Genomic DNA, 18,243 nt, shown 5'->3' with positions numbered 1-18,243 from the left:
TTTTTGTGAGAATCTCACAAACACTGATGAATGTGTCTTCACTGTATCCTTGCGGGGTATGAAAGGATCATCATCATCATCATAAAAGTGAACGAAGCACCAGAGAGATTAAGCGACTGGCTCAGGATTATGCAGGAAATCTGACACAGAGCTGAGAAATGAAATCAAATCTCTGGAGGTCCCAGTCCAGTGCCTTAATCACTAGTCCAACATCCTTCCCTTAGTAATAACTCCTGGTCGCGGAGTTTCCAAATGCTAGAATGGGAAACAGAAATCAGCCCCCTTCAGCCCCACTGAAAATAAATGGGACATGTTGCTATTTTTAGTTAAGGCCAAAAATTCACAAGTGAAGTCCTGCTATTCCTAGAATCGTGAGCAGCTTTAGCCCATACACCCACACAGAGAGCTTAATATTGCAATACTCATAAAAGTAACCAAGAGCTAGCAACACAGTATCATCAATGGTCTGGCAGATGTACAGATAAAGATTGTTCATATTAAATGGAACTAACATGATGTATGCCAGTTTTCACCATGATCATTTGGCTCATATATTGCATCCCTGTCCACTACCTTTTATCTGTTTCTCTTCACAGACTGATCTGTATTTTCCTGTGTCTGTAGCTCAATTTGTGCACTTCCATAAAGATACGCAATCCAAGTGGAAGGCTGGTGTAGTGACTAAGGTACTAGCCTGGGTCTCAGGAGAGCCAAATTCATATGCCTGCTTCACCACAGGACTTCCTGTGTGACCCTGAGCATGCTTCACTACTTAATAGTACTTCCCCTCCTCAGAGGGGTGTTAGGAGTATAACTATATTAAATATTGTGAAGGCACTCATTTTGGTAATGAGGTCCTAAAAGTATAACAGATAGATAACTACTTGGTCACTACATGCCTGGACTTGATTTAAAGGAGAAATCATATAGGCTTTACATCTCATCAACAATTAACTAAGGCATCCAGTACCCACATCCAGGGCCAGTGCAAGGATGTTTCGCGCCCTAGGCGAAACTTCCACTTTGCGTACCCCCCCCCCCCCACACACACACACACTTCCCCACCCTGAGGTGCCCCCCCCACAGCAGCTCCCCACCCCCACCCTGAGGCACCCTCCCCGCCCCAGCTCACCCCTGCTCCGCACACGAGCACCGCAAGCACGCCGTCACTGCTTCATTTCTCCCGCCTCCCAGGCTTGTGGCACCTAAGCTGATTGGCGCCATAAGCCTGGGAGGCGGGAGAAGTGAAGCAGCTCACCCCTGCCCCGCCTCCTCCCCGAGCACGCCGTGGCTGCTTAACTAAATGCCGGTGGCGACTGGGGCAGCCAAAGATCCGGCCACCGCGGTCGCTGCCAAAGAAAATGGCGCCCCCCAAATCCCAGCGTGCTAGGTGACCACCTAGGTCGCCTAAATGGTTGCACCTGCCCTGCCCACATCTACACATATTGTGTGATACACTAGATACAAATACATTCAAACAAGTCCAATAATAAGATTATAAACATTAACTCCTATTGTTATTACAATAAGTTATAGATCATAAAAAGACAATGAAGGAGCACAAACAGCCTACAGTTCATGCTGAAAAGATTGTGCACATTAATATACCAGTTTGGCTACAGTTTTTCCAGTGCACTAATTTATAAGTGTTGGTGAGAGATTTGTAGAAACTCCAAGGTCTAGTAATGTTACTGTTAATAATGCCCTCATATAAATTCACAGTACACCCAGACATTGAATACTGTGTGCAGTTCAGGTAGCCCCATCTCAAAAAAAAGATATTAGAACTCAAAAAAAGTACAGAGAAGAGCAACAAAAACTCATTTCTTGGGGATGTTGTGACGGCCAAAAGTATAACTGGGTTAAAAAAAATATAGATATGTTCTGGGGGGGTGGGATAGGCCATCACTATGTATTAGCCAAGATGGTCATGGATGCCACCCCATGCTCTTGGTGTTCTTTAACCTCTGACTGTCATAAGATGGGACTAGATGACTGGGGAGGGATCACCTGATCATTGCCCTGTCTGTTCATAACTTCTGAAGCATCTGGCACCAGCCAGTGTCTGAAAACAGGATACTGGGATTAGATGAACCATTGGTCTGACCCAGTATGGCCATTATTTTGTTCCTTTTGGCTGATAAAGCTATGTGAATGTATTCTTTTGCATGTTTGATGTACTTCACTTTCAAAGCAGGTAGATATTGGGGGATAAATCTATCGGAGCATCAAATACCTTGCTCAGTATTTTTTCAATTGCTTTCAAAAATTTCTTCTGTAAAGGGCAGGACCATGTCATGCATGTCAGATGATACATGACATGTGGGGCACAGAGGCAATAGCTTACTGAAGGAGTATTTTTCCTTATATATAGTAAACATGGTAGCAACATAAAATACATAACTCAGATACAGAAATGACAAACAATATTCAGAGTAGTTCAGGTGTGTATCAGTCTATTATACAGTCACATAATTCTATAGATAATATCTTATTGGCATGGTGACCTTCATTTATATAACTGACAGCCAGTTAAGGAGAACAAAACAAACACCCCTCTACATATCTATGAAGGCCACCATGCCATTAAGATCTTTTCTAAATCTAGTTATTGACATTGATAACAAGTGCTCCCAAGTCCCACAGTTCTGTGAACCAACTAACATACAAAAGCAGCAAAGAATCCTGTGGCACCTTATAGACTAACAGACGTTGGTCCTCACCCACAGACAACCTGCCAACTTGAAGCATATTCTCACCAGTAACTGCACACCGCACCATAGTAACTCTAGCTCAGGAACCAATCCATGCAACAAACCTCGATGCCAACTCTGCCCACATATCTACACCAGCGACACCATCACAGGACCTAACCAGATCAGCCACACCATCACCGGTTCATTCACCTGCACGACCACCAATGTAATATATGCCATCATATGCCAGCAATGCCCCTCTGCTATGTACATTGGCCAAACTGGACAGTCTCTAAGGAAAAGGATAAATGGACACAAATCAGATATTAGGAATGGCAATATACAAAAGCTGTACGAGAACACTTCAACCTCCCTGGCCACACAATAGCAGATCTTAAGGTGGCCATCCTCCAGCAAAAAAACTTCAGGACCAGACTTCAGAGAGAAACTGCTGAGCTTCAGTTCATCTGCAGTTCATTTGACACCATCAGCTCAGGATTAAACAGACTGTGAATGGCTTGCCAACTACAGAACCAGTTTCTCCTCCCTTGGTTTTCACACCTCAACTGCTAGAACAGGGCCTCATCCTCCCTGATTGATCTAACCTCGTTATCTCTAGCTTGCTTCTTGCTTGCTTATATATACCTGCCCCTGGAAATTTCTACTACTTGCATCTGACGAAGTGGGTATTCACCCACGAAAGCTCATGCTCCAAAACGTCTGTTAGTCTATAAGGTGCCACAGGATTCTTTGCTGCTTTTACAGATCCAGACTAACACAGCTACCCCTCTGATAACTAACACAGAAATCTCTATTGCCAAAAAAAGTCATATGGGTTCTTGACTTAAGAGGGAAGTTAAAAATACAGGCAGAACAGACAGACTTGTTAAACAGAAAGCAGAGTAGTTTTTCCTTTCTACAAGGGTTCTCAGTGCAAACCCCTAATTCATACACCTGAATACGTTTAGGATAAGCAAATGTGCCAGTTTCTACTGAAATCCATGTTTAGTCATCATTTTAGGAGAACCAGTCAGGGTAATATGCAGCAATCTCTGCCTGTCTCCTCTCTCTTATCTTTGTGGCTCCTTCTACCACTGTAACATTCCAACTCTTCCCTGTCTGGCTCCTTTCCCACTTCCTCTCTTAATCAAACTCAGCAGCTGCCACTGTGCTAGGCCCTCCCACCACCTTTACCACTGACATTCCCCAGAGTACAAGCTGGACTGTTAGTGTCTCCTTAAACATTTCACCCGGTGATGCCTCTTATATTGCTTTGCTGGGGAACCACCACCTCTCCTCGCTTCCGTTCACACACAGCCTTCAGCATGTAAATTCACACCTCGTTAAATAAATGAGCACTCTGACCAGTCACTCATGAATTACACACAGGATGACACCTGCAAATTTGTAGTCCCAGACTTTCCACCAGAAATGTGCATCTTGTACTGCACAGTACCCTCCTGGACAGTACAAGCTCATAGTGGGTGCATCACTTCATCAAAGGAAAATTATAATGCACCAACCTTATCCCAAATGGAGTTTCCACACACACTTCAATCCAAACACACACTGGTTAAGATAATAAGGTAAAGTTTATTAACTACAGAAAGAAAGATTGTAAGTGATTTGTAACAAATCCTGATTTATGCATAAAGAAAATAAAAGAGTAATATCCAAGCTAATACCTCACTTAACATGCGAAGTGAGCTTAAAAGCAAAGATTTGGTCTCACCATGAAATTCTCAACAGCTATATGCTGGGTCTCCTTCCAGCCTGGGACCACTACCCCTTAGTTCTTTGATAGTTATTGTTGTCATGAGCAGAGAGACAGGAGGAGGAGGAGTGGTGAAATGGGGCCTGCTATGTATTTTTCTCTCTTATACCACCCTCCTCTGAGGATTATCCACCACCGGGATGTAGGCAACACAGTCTGGGGGTGGCTGAGCCGCATGTGGCTCGTTTACTATTAAAGTGCAGCTCTCGGAGCCCTCCACCCACCCCCATTCCCTGCCTACCACACTCGGGGGGAGAGAGCTTGGGGCTTCTGCTCTGCAGCAAGGTGGGCTTCAGCCAGAGACAACTGGTGCCTGCTGAGAGTGGGGAGCACAATTTAAAAGGTTTGCCCACTCACCCTGAGTCATACCCCCCCCAGCCACACTCTCCTCTTGCCCTCAGCAGCCCCTCCCTGCACTGCCCAGATGTTAGCTCCACATGGAGAGGCCGCAGCAAACAGCTGGGAGATGCAGGGAGGTAGAATGAGTCAGCAGCAAAAGCAGCTGTTCTCCCAGCTGTCTGCTGCTGCCTCTCCCCACAGCCTCAGCTCCCAGATTTCTGGCTCCAGCAGCTGCCATGCAGGGAGGGGGCCCAGCATCACCATGTTACCGAGTGAGCCAGCAAACCCTGACAAAAATCTGGGGAAGGGCACGTGACCCCACACGTCCCCCCCTCACACATTGCTTCTGGCTTCAGCCCAGCAGGAAGGGGGGGGGAGGTCCTAGGGGCTTCAGCCCCATGGGGTGATTGGGGCTGAACCCCTGATCCATGGCAGGTGCACCCCAGCTCTCAAACTTCTGACGATTGTCATATGTGGCTCAGCAGGTCAGTAAATTTAGCTACCTCCTCATGGACATCAGGATTGAAATGTTCCTGTGATGCAATGTAAATTTCTTATTCACATGTCAGTGTGTCTTTGTCTCTGAAAAACTGGTTACCCTGAATTACAACACATTTCAGTAAAAATCATACAGTAGACTCTCATAACTTCACATATAGTGTTGCTACATACTTTAATGGGATAATAATATTCATCAAATTATGAATTTTCAAATTATACAAATCCTGTATAGAGTATGCCTTATCAGTCTTGTAAAAGTAGTGACCATAATAGTAGACTGTCACAACAACCATCTCCTCTGATTCTTCAGGCCTACCATATTTTAGCCTGTCTCTCAGACGCCACTTATGTAAATATGGCAAATTCACACACGAGGAGGCAGGGGGGGGGGGGAAAAAAAAACCACACACACAGAGAGAAGCAGACAGGGCCTGGTCTACACTTAAAAGTTTTGCCAGCGTAGCTTTGTTGGTTAGGTGTGTGGGAAGAGTCAGATCCCCTCCAAGTGATGTCTACGTTGCAAAATCCTTAGAACAGACACTGTTACACAGACAGAAGTCCTTCTCAAGGTACGGTTTAGTACATTTGAGGAACTGATGTAAGCTATACCAACAGATAGACTTTTTTGCCAGCATAAGCTGCGTCTCCATTAGACATGTTTGCCAGTGTAGCTATACTAGTCTATCACTCTCAAAAAGACAAATCCCAAAGGGACATAGCCTCCTTGCAAATTGAGCACCACCCAGATTGATCTCTAAGCTAGGGCCTTCAGACAGTTTGGCTGGATATTCAGTCTATGTCCATCACTGGCAATCTTATGTCACCAAAGCTTTTGGACACCATGTGACTGCTGGCCGGTTAGCAACATTCTTTGGTGAACATACCTCAATTAGTTTGTCAAACCTAATAATATGGCTGTAGAAAGAAAGACACCAAAACTGAACCAATGCTAATGGATGCAGTTGCTGGACTCAACTAGCAAAATCCTCTTTGCTGATCTTATTCTGCTACTAACTATGGAGCAACTGATGAAGATGATGAGAATCAAACATCAATCTGCTGCTCTTCAACCTTCCTCAGTGCCCACATTTCACTGCTGTACAAGAAAGCTGGTATAACCATGCTTCCACAGATCTACAGCTTTGTAGAAAGCTTCATGTCATGACATCTCAGAAGCTACTGCATGGCCCTAAACATGGCAGCAGCTGCGGCTATAAGCGCATCCACATCTTTTAAACATCCTCCAGTACTATGATGCTTCCTGTACACTTCTGATGTGCTCTGTGGGAAAGGCCAGGATACTCAGTGCAGCTTCAGACTAAGTTGTTCCATTATCAGCCAGATATTTACCTTGACACAGCTTTTTGAGAAGATGACTGAATTTAATAAGCTATGAGTAACTGTTTAATAGATGGTCCCTGGGACGATATTGTTATTGATAAATGGAGGTCTATAATGGAGTGGAAAGCAGTGTTGGAGTTTAGGGTAGGAAACAGGAAACTATGCTGTTTATCAGGAGAGTTTAGCAACGCTACATCCTGTCACCATCATTGTTCAATATCAGCATTGATGGGATAAGCTTGATGAGGCAGATGTTGGTGGCATCAATCTGATCATGTTGCTTTAAGACCTCAAAATACACCAATCATATTGCTTTGTTAGCTCAGTCTGGTGAATTGCTGCAGTTGATGGCCAGTCTGGTCAGGCAAGCAGCAGCATGCCAGGTCCAGTTATAAATCCAGATAAATCTTTACCATCAAGCAGCTACCAACCCTAAATTACAGTCAGCTCATTATTAACCTGACCTGACGGGTTACTGAGCAAGTAGCAACTGTCAAATGCAGCGGTGGCTCCAGGCACCAGCGCTCCAAGCGCTTGCCTGGGGCGCCACGCCACAGCGGGCGCCCTGCTGGTCCCTGCGAGGGTGGCAGTCAGGCAGCCTTCAGCGGCTTGCCTGCGGGAGGTCCGCCAGTCCCGCGGATTCGGCAGCAATTCGGCAGTGGGTATGCCAAAGCTGCAGCACTGGTGGACCTCCCGCAGGTGCGCCGTCAAAGGCTGCCTGACTGCCGTGCTTGAGGTGGCAAAAAAGCTAGAGCCACCCCGGTCAAATGCCAGTATAGCTATACCAGCAAATCTTTACTAGGGTATATAAGGCCTAGTACATGACATACCAAGCAAGTTAAAGGCAGCTCCTGGGTCCATCTTCAGATGTCATTTAGGAGCCAGGAAAGGCATTTCAGGGGAAAGGCAGCAAGAGTGGAGATAGTCATAAATGAAAGCCATAAGACTAGGGCAGGAACTATAACATGCCCAGCTATCACATGGTTCCTCCTCTCCCTTCCCCACACCAGTCTTATTTCCCACACCCACATATTATAACCATATTCCACCCACTTGCCACTCCCCAACTGCATACCCCAAAACCATCTGACACCCACAAGTGACATATCAATCTTGTCTGACCAATGCTTTCTCTTTATGGTGAAAGTGCTCTTTGTTCCCTCCAGCCCTTAGATCTCCCAATATTGCATATGCCCTGAGAGGTATGCTCATCTCAGAGGAGTCTACTATTCCCTTTAATACAGAAACAGCAAGTATAGGCTTATGACAATTATCGTTTCCACTTTGGTTATAAAGCTTAGAATATACTAAAGTAAATGCAAATCTTAAGAAAATAATTTCTTTCAAGGAGATTTGGTAGTTAAGTGCAACTTGTAGAAAATTCATAGAAATTGTTTCTTGTCATACCCATTGATGCAGGAGTTAGAATTTAAGTAGCAGCTGAGTTAGATCTCTCATTCACTGAGAATTAGTCTCAGAAGAAATATAGCGGAACATTAGAAATGCATCTAATTCATTATCTTTGCAAGATTCTAAACATATTTATTGCTAAAGTTTTCAAACTTATTAAGAACCTAATAAGTACCTGGATTTTCAGAGAGAACAAAATCCTGCAGCTCAAATCCAAATCAACTGAGCTATTTCCACTTTTGAAACCTCAGACTGCTTATTTAAGTCCCTAAATACGGATTTTGGTGCCTAAAGTTAGGCATCCAAATTTGAAAATTTTGGCAAGTGCTCACATTCCTGTGTCCTGATGCTGATAATAATGATTTATTGCAGTATATTTATTGTTTTCTTGCAAATAAGAAAAAATCCATTAAGAAATAAAGCTATTTCAAACTCAAATGAGAAAAACACTTTGGAGGAGAAAAATGAAGTAAGTATGTTTTAAAATTATGGAACTTTGGAGAGATCCTAGTTACATATGCTATACATAAAAAAATAGTTTAGTGCAAGGAGGAGGGGGAGGGGGAAAAACCAAAACAAAAAAAACCACCAAACAGGAAAAGTCAATATTCTGCTGTGTAGATCTAGTGGCTAAATTCTACTTTGGGGACCACATATCAGTGTTTCTGCTGTGGCAAGCTTTTCAATAGTGCCAATATAGCCTATATACTCCTTTTTGGGGGCATCTTCTGTGTTAAAGATAAAAATATAGACCTTTTTGGTCTTTTTCCATGCACATTTTAGGAGCATTGCCCATACACAGGCTGACACCCAGAGTGACAAAATTAGCAAGTTATGTAAATGAAATGAAGTTGTGATGAATTTGCAGGACATGTGTCAATGAGCTTAAAAGGAAGAAAACATGAAAAGAATTTTTCAAAGTGTTAGTTTATTTCTAAAGGTTCCACCTTTCACTCCACTGGGTTGCAAATTCTTCAAAGTAAAGTCTATTTCAAGCCTAATTAGCAGTAATGCTGCTGACAGGTTTTTTCCCTGCTAGCCCACATTTTCAAGAAAAAAAAAAAAAGGTTGAAGGTGGGGGTAAATTAGTAAGAGTTGCTGTAAATCATTCTTTTCTCTTATAAAAAAGGTTTCAAATGTGGCATAGGTCACAAAAGAGATGAGCTACATGTGTTTAATCTGATTTAGCAGACAAAATCACCACACAACTGACAACTAAAAATTGTCAGCATGGTGCCAGGATTTAAGTACATTGACTAAATCACAATGTATTTGGAAAGCTGTACAATCTGTTTCTAGAAACTAATCATCAGTACCTCTAAAAAGAAAGGAAAAGATAAAAGTCAAATGATAACATAGCTAACTGACAGTTTGACAAATCCCCCTTTTACTCAAAGTGTTTCTGGCCATGACAGTTTGAAAGGAGGTAGACAGCAGACCCCAGACAAACATTAAGATGATCTCACACCAATACTCAAAAATCTTGAATTACCCTTCTAACTGAAAAAAAACAGGAGTACTTGTGGCACCTTAAAGACTAACAAATTTATTTTAGCATGAGCTTTCGTGAGCTGCAGCTCACTTCTTCGGATGTTCCATTCTATGCATCCGAAGAAGTTAGCTGCAGCTCACGAAAGCTCATGCTAAAATAAATTTGTTAGTCTTTAAGGTGCCACAAGTACTCCTGTTTTTTTTGCGGATACAGACTAACACGGCTGCTACTCTGAAACCTTCTAACTGAGGTGAGCCAAAGATAAAAATGTGAATTACAAGATTAAATGCTCTTTGCACTAAACATCCGTTCTCACAGTTACTGTATTGACTTCACTGGGGTTTCTAACTAGAGAACAGAATTTAGCCTTGAATATGCTCTTAGCATATCATTGTACAAAACTCCCAGTACATTCAGAATAAGTCTTCCATGATTTCATTATTTAATAGTGACTTAACTCATAAGCCAGTTACAGAATTGTTTCCTAAAACAAAAGACTTACTGATGTCCAATAAAATATTTTGAGGACTTACACATTCACTGTTACTACATAGTGATATTTATGTGACAAGATGCCACGAACATGCAATGTGAAGATCCTATTAATTTAATCCTTTTATATTTAGTTTCAAAGCTAGGCTAAAAGATACACGATGCTGAGGCATGTTGAACAATGACCTTTACTAATTCCTTTCTCCAGATAGCCAATTTCTTCCTCCTGAGGTGTGTCACTAATACACCATTTTTCCTGCTTCAGGCATTCTTAGAAATAGGAATGTTGTGGCTGCCATGTACTCTCTTCCTATTATAAAATTTAAAACCAGGAAACATCATTTATGAGTTTTGAGATGTCAAATAAAAGTTAAGGCACCAGCCATGTATAATGAAGAACTTCTCAAAGCTGCAGTCACGCAGAGTTTAAAAACCAAAAACAAACCACACACATACACAAACACATACATACACCCCTTCAAAGGTTTTCCAAAACTATTATTAACCCATTCAATGTCACCGAACATAGCAGATACTTCTTAACATTGCATTGACAATAGTGGAACATCATTAAACTCAGAATCACAACATATGCTGGTGAAAGGGACCAGCAGCAAAGCAGTTAAAAGTAAAGCTCCTCTTAATTAGCATTTAAAATGAATTTTAGAATGCAGACAGTATGCATGCACAGCAATAGCATAATCCTGAGGTTTAAGAAATCCCTAATTCCTCATTGACACAGTAGCCCATAACAGCTCCTTCAAACTCTTGACATCTATACAGTCAAAAAATAAGCTTTATTAAAGTCCCTAAATAAGCAGCAGTTATAGCCTAAAAAAAATCCTGTCATGTATATATATATTTATAAGGTGGCAGCTCTTAGTGAACATTTTAGAACTTTTATAGGGTTATCCCCAGCATTCTCATAGCAGCACTCTTGGCACCCATGCAAAATAAGGTGTGAAATAATGCTGTATGTATTTGTGCTACATTTATGTAATGCTTTTCATCATAAAGAATCTCAAAACATTTTACAAAGTACACACAAGGAAAAATTTCACCCATCACCAAAATGCAGCAAATGGTATGGTGGAACACAGTAGCTATTTAACAATGCATAGCAATACCACAGAACGGCTTAGGACAGAAAGTGAGAAGAATATAGTATCTAGTTGAAACAGTAGAAAAATTGTAGGTAGTCAGAACATAGGCCAGAACACTAGGGGCCAACACATCTATTGCTGCAAATAGTTTTATAGGATCTTTTATGACAATAGTTTCACAGGATCTCATTTTTAAACTTTCAGGACCTCAGTTTTGTATATGAGAATGAATGCAACTGAAGTGGTACAGTATTTACCCCACCCTAGCACCATGCTGGGACTTTCAATCAATGCTTTTGAGATTCATGGTGTGCCACCTGCTGAACGGCCATCACCACTTCTGTGACCCTGCCAGAGGTACCTAGGGTTGTGAGGCACCTCGCTACCACCTGCCCTTAGCATGTGGAAGCCTTGTCTGCAGATCAGCTCCCAAACTCCAGCCATAGGCAACATAAGCACTCCCCTCTAGGCCAACATAGGCCGCACTACCTCACTCTCTACAGATATTTAGAGATCCATTGCTTCCAAAGAAGCAGTACAACCCTGCTTACCAGTTACCTTAGTGCTGTGTGTCAGGTGGAGTATGTTTATAGTGAAAACAAGTGAACATTTATATAACCAAGTAGATTCAAGTGACAGTGAGTAAAGATATTGGAAACAAACAAACAGTTACATATACAATAAAATCATAACACACTTTGAATTTCTTTAAGTAAGTATAAACTTAATTTTGAATGTCCTGGATTTATAATGTTTGGTTTGGGGATAATTACAACATGCCTGCAATTTTTTTTAAACCTTCAAGTTACTGATACACAATCTCAACCTTATCGCCATCTTAATATACTTTAATTTTGAAATATAATATACAGTCTGAGGTCTGCCTGGAATTAATACCTTGAAGCAGACTGACATTGCTATGGGTGGTTGAATGGTATAATGGACCAGTCATATCTAGGCCTACTCTACATGGCAGAAACTTGAATACTTGAAACACTTTATTCAGTATCACTGGCACAAGACATTCTATGGATATTTAAAATTTGTAGGCTGTTCCCCCTCCTATTATTAAAAACAAAAATAGCAAGTTCAGTAATACAAGGCATTACAAAGCAGATAAATAGTGTTTTTACTACCTAAACTGTCAGATATCCATCAACAGGAAGAATTTTCTTTTTTGTGCATTTAAATAATGTCACATTGCATACCTGTAGCAGCATTACCAAGAGCATGTTGTTTTACACATCAAGGAAAGCACATTAAGCAGCTTAAATTCTGTGGCTTACAGGTCTCAAGCAGATGGGATACTGCCTTATTGGCTGTCTGTACAACTCCGATTATAAACATAATGAAAACTCCTTGAGCAAATGAGCCAATTTCAGGAGAGAGATTAAATTTGACCAACATGGCCATATCCATGCCCTTTTATTTAAAAAAAAAAATAAAGATGTGCTTAAAACCTGAAAGCCCTGGTTTGAAGACTCCTTTTTGAAAATGTTGTTTACGCATCTGGCTGTGGGTGACACTTCCAAATCTACAGCACTACCAAATAAGAGCATCTGGCAAGTAATTAACATATCACTATGGAGCTGCAGTTACACATTCTTGTTAACTGAAGCTTCAGTTCCTGCAAGCCTTGCCAACATAACTGTCCTCCTGCCTGTGAAGTTCCCTACCAGAACTGTAGCCATCTCAGCTACTAAGAATCAGGGCTTGGCTACACTTACAAATTTGCAGCGCTGCAGCAGGGTGTGAAAATACACCCTCTCCAGCGCTGCAAATTGCGGCGCTGCAAAGCGCCAGTGTGGTCAAAGCCTCCCAGCGCTGTACGTTATTCCCCACAGGGAGGTGGAGTACGGACAGTGCTGGGAGAGCTTTCTCCCAGCGCTGGCGCTTTGATTACACTTAGCGCTTCAAAGCGCTGCCGCGGCAGCGCTTTGAAGTGTAAGTGTAGCCAAAGCCTCAGTCACAGCCTCAAGAAAATTAGTCTTTAAAAGAATAAATATCACAGAACACTATACAACAGTCCAAAAAATAAGCATGACCAGAGAAGAAAGTGGATGTAATCAAGGTTTGAAAAATTTACCAAACACCTGCTAGCCAGAGGCTGATCAGAAAGATGGGAGGGCGGGGGGTCCCCAAACACACAGACTCAACACCCTGGGGAGAAAACCAAGCACTACACTACCCAATCACCATTGTGAGGGGCAGAAGTCTCTCCTATTCTGTCCCACCCTCATATTCTTAATAGGGTGACCAGGTGTCCCGATTTTATAGAGACAGTCCCGATTTTTGGGTCTCTCTCTTATATAGACTCCTATTACCCTCAACCCACGTCCCGATTTTTCACACTTGCTGTCTGGTCACCCTAATTCTTACACACTGGGATAAGGTTGCTTGAAGTCACATCTCCACTGCCAACAATAGCCTGACAACCCCCAGTTTTAACTCTCCTTCACAGCAAACGCAGCCAACCCATCACAAAGATGTCAATAGGACTACAAGAGATCTCATATACAGGGAGAGAAGCTCGCATAAGGGCTTGGCTACACTTGAGAGTTGCAGCGCTGGGAGTTTACAGCGCTGGTGTGTGGCCACATTTGCAGCGCTGTTGGGAGTGATGCATTATGGGCAGCTATCCCAGCGTTCAAGTGGCAGCAACATGCTTTTCAAAAGAGCGGGGTGGGGTGGGGTATAGTGTGACAGGGAGCGGGGGAGAGAGAGTGGATTTTTGGAGCCAACACTGTGTGTTAGCTTCCTGCCTTGCAAAATCAGAAAATGTTCCCGACCCCTTACTCTTAACTCTTAACTGCAAACAGCCTGCATCCAACGGACTCCCTCTCCCCCCTCTGCCCCTGCTGTTTCTCTATCAAGCAAACAGCTTACTCCCTGCCTGCCTCATTCACAGGCGTTATCTCATTTGATTGTTCACAGTCAGGTACAGATTGATCACAGCAAACAGGAGCTGTGTTTGTTTTTTAGATAAGCAGCTCCCGGAGCACCGGAGCGGAGCTCCGAGTTCACAACAAAACAAAGAGGCTGCATAACAAAACAAAGAGTAATTTAGTTAAAAGCATTCTGGGATATCTGCTAATACCCTGGAGGCCAATAACTGCGCTGGTGTGTGTCCACACCTGATGCGCAGCGCTGGATCACCAGCGCTGCACTCGCTACACCCCAAGCAGACCAGGTGTTCAGCCAGCGCTGCAGCCAGGGAGTTGCAGCGCTGGATGTGCCTTGCAGGTGTGGACAGTTACTAAGTTGCAGCGCTGGAAAGCCTCCACCAGCGCTGCAACTCTCAAGTGTAGCCAAGCCCTAAGACTGAGGTGATGGTGATAGAAAAGGAGGTGACATTCAGAGAAGCTAGCCAAGTGACCAACCTCCAAATAAGCCACCTGCATGTCATTCAACAAGTTAATATGAAACTTTGATGCCCTATTGGAGTCATATGAAGATATACCTATTTCATAGAACTAAGGGACCCTGAAAAGTCATCGAGTCCAGCCCCCTACCTTCACTAGCAGGACCAAGTACTGATTTTGCCCCAGATCCCTAAGGGCCCCCCCCTCAAGGATTGAGCTCACAACCCTGGGTTTAGCAGGCCAATACTCAAATCACTGAGCTATCCCTCCCCCTATTACTAATCCTGAACACCCAGACAGCAACAGTGGTGAGAAATTCCTTCCACATCTAGCTTTTCAGGAAACTATGCCTTGGGAGAGGCTCTGGCAATGGCCACAGATGCTATTTGGACTATTGTAACTCACTGTACCTGGAGTTGAATGCAGAGGTAACAAATTCCAGCTTGTGCATAATGCAGCAATCCACATTTTTAGTAAGAAGAACTATCAAGAACACATCACATGGGTGCTCCATACACACCACCATTTTCCCAGATTCATGCAAGGTCAGAGTTCATTCACAGCCTTGTAGCTGTGTCTGGGGATTAGCTTTCATTCAGATATAACACCCCCTTCCTTGCACTATGACCCCACTCTCTCAGGGACTGAGGGTGCTCCACTTCACGATTCAGCCAGGACACTGTACAGTCCTCCCATTCTGGGATATCAAAGTCCCACTAGATCAGCTGTCCTCATGCCACTCCAGAGAGTCTTCCAGCCCAGGGACAACTCCTGTGTCACTTTCCCAGCAGCTGGTATAAGAACCCCAGCCCACCCACTACTCTGGATTCCCGCTCAGGGACCCTATATCCAGCAACTACAGTCTGCTTGCTCCCAGACCCCCCATCACTATTTCCCTGGACTCCTTCCTATTTCCTTTATTGTCTGCCCCAACCCAGGTTTACTGTCCCAAACAACCTCCTTCCAGGCAGTACTTGTAGACTACCTCTCCACTTTGATTCCTTGCCAAACAAAACTCCCATTCTCCCTGAGAGGGACTGCAGACTACTTCCCTTTCTGGTCTCAGCTTCATCCCTTTATTCAGGACTAACCTGGTCCTTGCCAGCTGAACTTCACCTCTCATTAGACTTTATTAAGCCCTGGCTCTCCTCCCAGGTGCAACATATAGGGTTAATTAACCTAACAACCTGCTCTGAGTGGGGTAGACACCCCATCACAATACCTTTCCAGTCAAAACTCACAAAGAGAGCTGTGTTTCTCTAGGATAATACAGCTACTGTCACTCAGGATGACAATAACCAGTTAACACTGCCCTCCTCACAATAACTGAAGAAAAGAAATTACAGCAACAAGAGAGTGCACGCGAAAATAAGAAACAGTAATCAAAACTGCCAAACCTAGTGCATAGTGAAGTGCAGGGTTCACTATGGACAACTCTATGCACAGCTTATTTATTGTATTTAATGTTTGGATTCTAGGAACCCATCACTATAGCTCTAGGTACAATTCCCCTAAATAGACACTTCTATTAGCATACTCTAGCAACATTACATGTTTTCAGAAGGAAGGGAAGAAGTTGATCCCAGAAATTTAGAAGCTATACTTTGGAGTTTTCCCCCAAGTCCTGTGAGCAAAAAAAAATGTATAGCTTGTGTACATTTTGTTTGAAAATGTTAGCGTCTATGGACAGGCTATGGATTCTATGCTTACTTTGCCAAAGTAGCTACAGAAGATCAATGGGAAAAACTTACATAGGGCCTGACTGGTCTGTTTCTCAACTTCTGTCAGAGCTTTAGTTTAACAACAATCAATAAAATGATTTAGAGCAAGAATGTACCATTATCAAAATTAATTAAATGCCACAAGCTTGATTTTTTGGTATTAAGAAATTAATTACTCTCAGATGTCAGAATGTGAACTTTAAGCCTTCAAAGTAATTTTTTCATCCTATTTCAACACTCTGCCATGAAAGGCATACAAGGGTGACAGAGGAAATATGTTTGCAGATTCTACAGATAATTTATCTTTAACTAGCATATTAAAAACACAAAAATTCAGGATAAAAAGTTATTTCAGTTCTGCCTTTTTCTTTCACCATATGTATTTACCACAGAACAATGACACCGCCCCCACCCTTCCAATTCACAGGGAGAATTTGTAATAAATACCATTACCTCTATCCATGAACTGAATTGTCTAAATTGTCATTAGAGCCTCAGGTAAAATTCATTTTGACACTTTCCTCTACATTCTGAATGAAAGGAGCCATAATCAAGTATTTTGCCATGCTATTAGCAGTACATGTTTTGATGATGTTCTACGCCAGCCATTCCCCAGAGACTACACAACCATTAAAGTTTATGTTTACCCATTCTGGAAGCCCTGTGTGAATAAACTGGAGGACCCAGGGAGCTCTTAAAACCTTTAAGAAAACGCTGCCTGTTTAAATAGATTTGTAGAGCAAAAATGATGAATTTCCATTGTGAGATCAGATTAGCATAATGTTCTATAAATTCACTTACCAAAACTCTGAATCTTACAGTCCCTACTATCTACCCAGAATCCCTGTTAACCATTTTACTTTGTGGTCTGCAAATATGATAGATAGTGCATTACTTTGAAAAGGCTATGATTTCTTATATGAAGAATGCAGTTTCTTTATAAAGCAGAATAGCACTGCGTTAAGCCAATACCAACTAAAGCGGGGGAGGGATAGCTCAGTGGTTTGAGCATTGGCTTGCTAAACCCAGGGTTGTGAGTTCAATCCTTGAGGGGGCCATTTAGGGAACTGGGGTAAAAATCTGTCTGGGGATTGGTCCTGCTTTGAGCAGGGGGTTGGACTAGATCTCATAAGGTCTCTTCTAACCCTGATAGTCTATGAAAGAAAGTGGGGAGGGAGGACACTATTATCTGCAATTAATTAGGTGTGAAGAAAAAGTTGGGAAATGATAGTTGCATGTTTGGTCAATATGTATTAATGGTCTGTAAAATAAGGCTATCAATGTTTCATCAATAGCTAATGACAATACACAGTTTCCATTCAACACTGGAGTGTGTCAAAGCTATAGTCATTCACAAAAGGAACAAAACAATTCCATTTTGGCACAATCCACTAATCCACCACAGTTTGTATTTAGCTTCCTGTCAGAAAGGTATTTCAGGTTTCCCACCATGAGCAGCCCAATTACAATTCAGGAAGTGATGAGAGTTCCATTAAGAAGCTGCTTCCACCAAGGCTGTCTCCAAAGATGGCGTGTCTGAGATGAAAGCTTATTTACCACCAAGCCTCAAAGTTTTAGGAAGACTGACAGTCCTTTGCCAAGCTGGGAAAGAATATTTACTTAGCCAGTTATTGTTCTGTTTTATGAAAAGAATATATAAACCAAAATTATTCTTTGGAGTTTATGATGGGCACATTTATTCATAAAGTCACAGTATAACACATCAGGTGAATACCACAGCTTAGCATTTTTCTCTTTTCCAACATTAGTCAGAAGCATAGGATATAGTCTGAAGCTAATGTACATTAATATATACACAAAAATAACAGGATTACATCATAAAGTAAACAATCACAATGAGGCTTTTCTGCTCCAAGTCTGCAATTGTCTCCTAATCACTTTCACTATTATTTGTTAAAATTAGAGGCTTTCAAAGGCAGCCTTACAAACAAAAGTTCAAATTTGAATTACAATATGTTTAAATTCAAAGGCAGAGACAGAATAAACAAGAG

The 18,243-nt window shown here is 42.3% G+C and overlaps 3 long non-coding RNA genes across 8 annotated transcripts in view; 1 reads left to right on the top strand and 2 right to left on the bottom strand.

The window, feature by feature from the left end:
* LOC120398759 overlaps positions 1–15,606 on the bottom strand; it is a 30,176-nt gene extending 14,570 nt beyond the window's left edge. Inside the window, exon 1 of the long non-coding RNA XR_005594687.1 lies at positions 15,496–15,606. This is a non-coding gene — a long non-coding RNA (uncharacterized LOC120398759). The remainder of the gene's footprint in view (positions 1–15,495) is intronic.
* LOC120398758 overlaps positions 1–18,243 on the bottom strand; it is a 347,241-nt gene that overhangs the window by 252,480 nt on the left and 76,518 nt on the right. The window lies entirely within an intron of this gene.
* LOC120398760 overlaps positions 1–18,243 on the top strand; it is a 101,289-nt gene that overhangs the window by 27,173 nt on the left and 55,873 nt on the right. The gene's annotated exons all lie outside the window — the stretch shown is intronic.

Source organism: Mauremys reevesii, linkage group 2 (genome assembly GCF_016161935.1).
Source record: "Mauremys reevesii isolate NIE-2019 linkage group 2, ASM1616193v1, whole genome shotgun sequence".
In the NCBI taxonomy this organism is placed as follows: Eukaryota; Metazoa; Chordata; order Testudines; family Geoemydidae; genus Mauremys; species Mauremys reevesii.
This window is presented reverse-complemented; position numbering and strand designations above follow the sequence as displayed.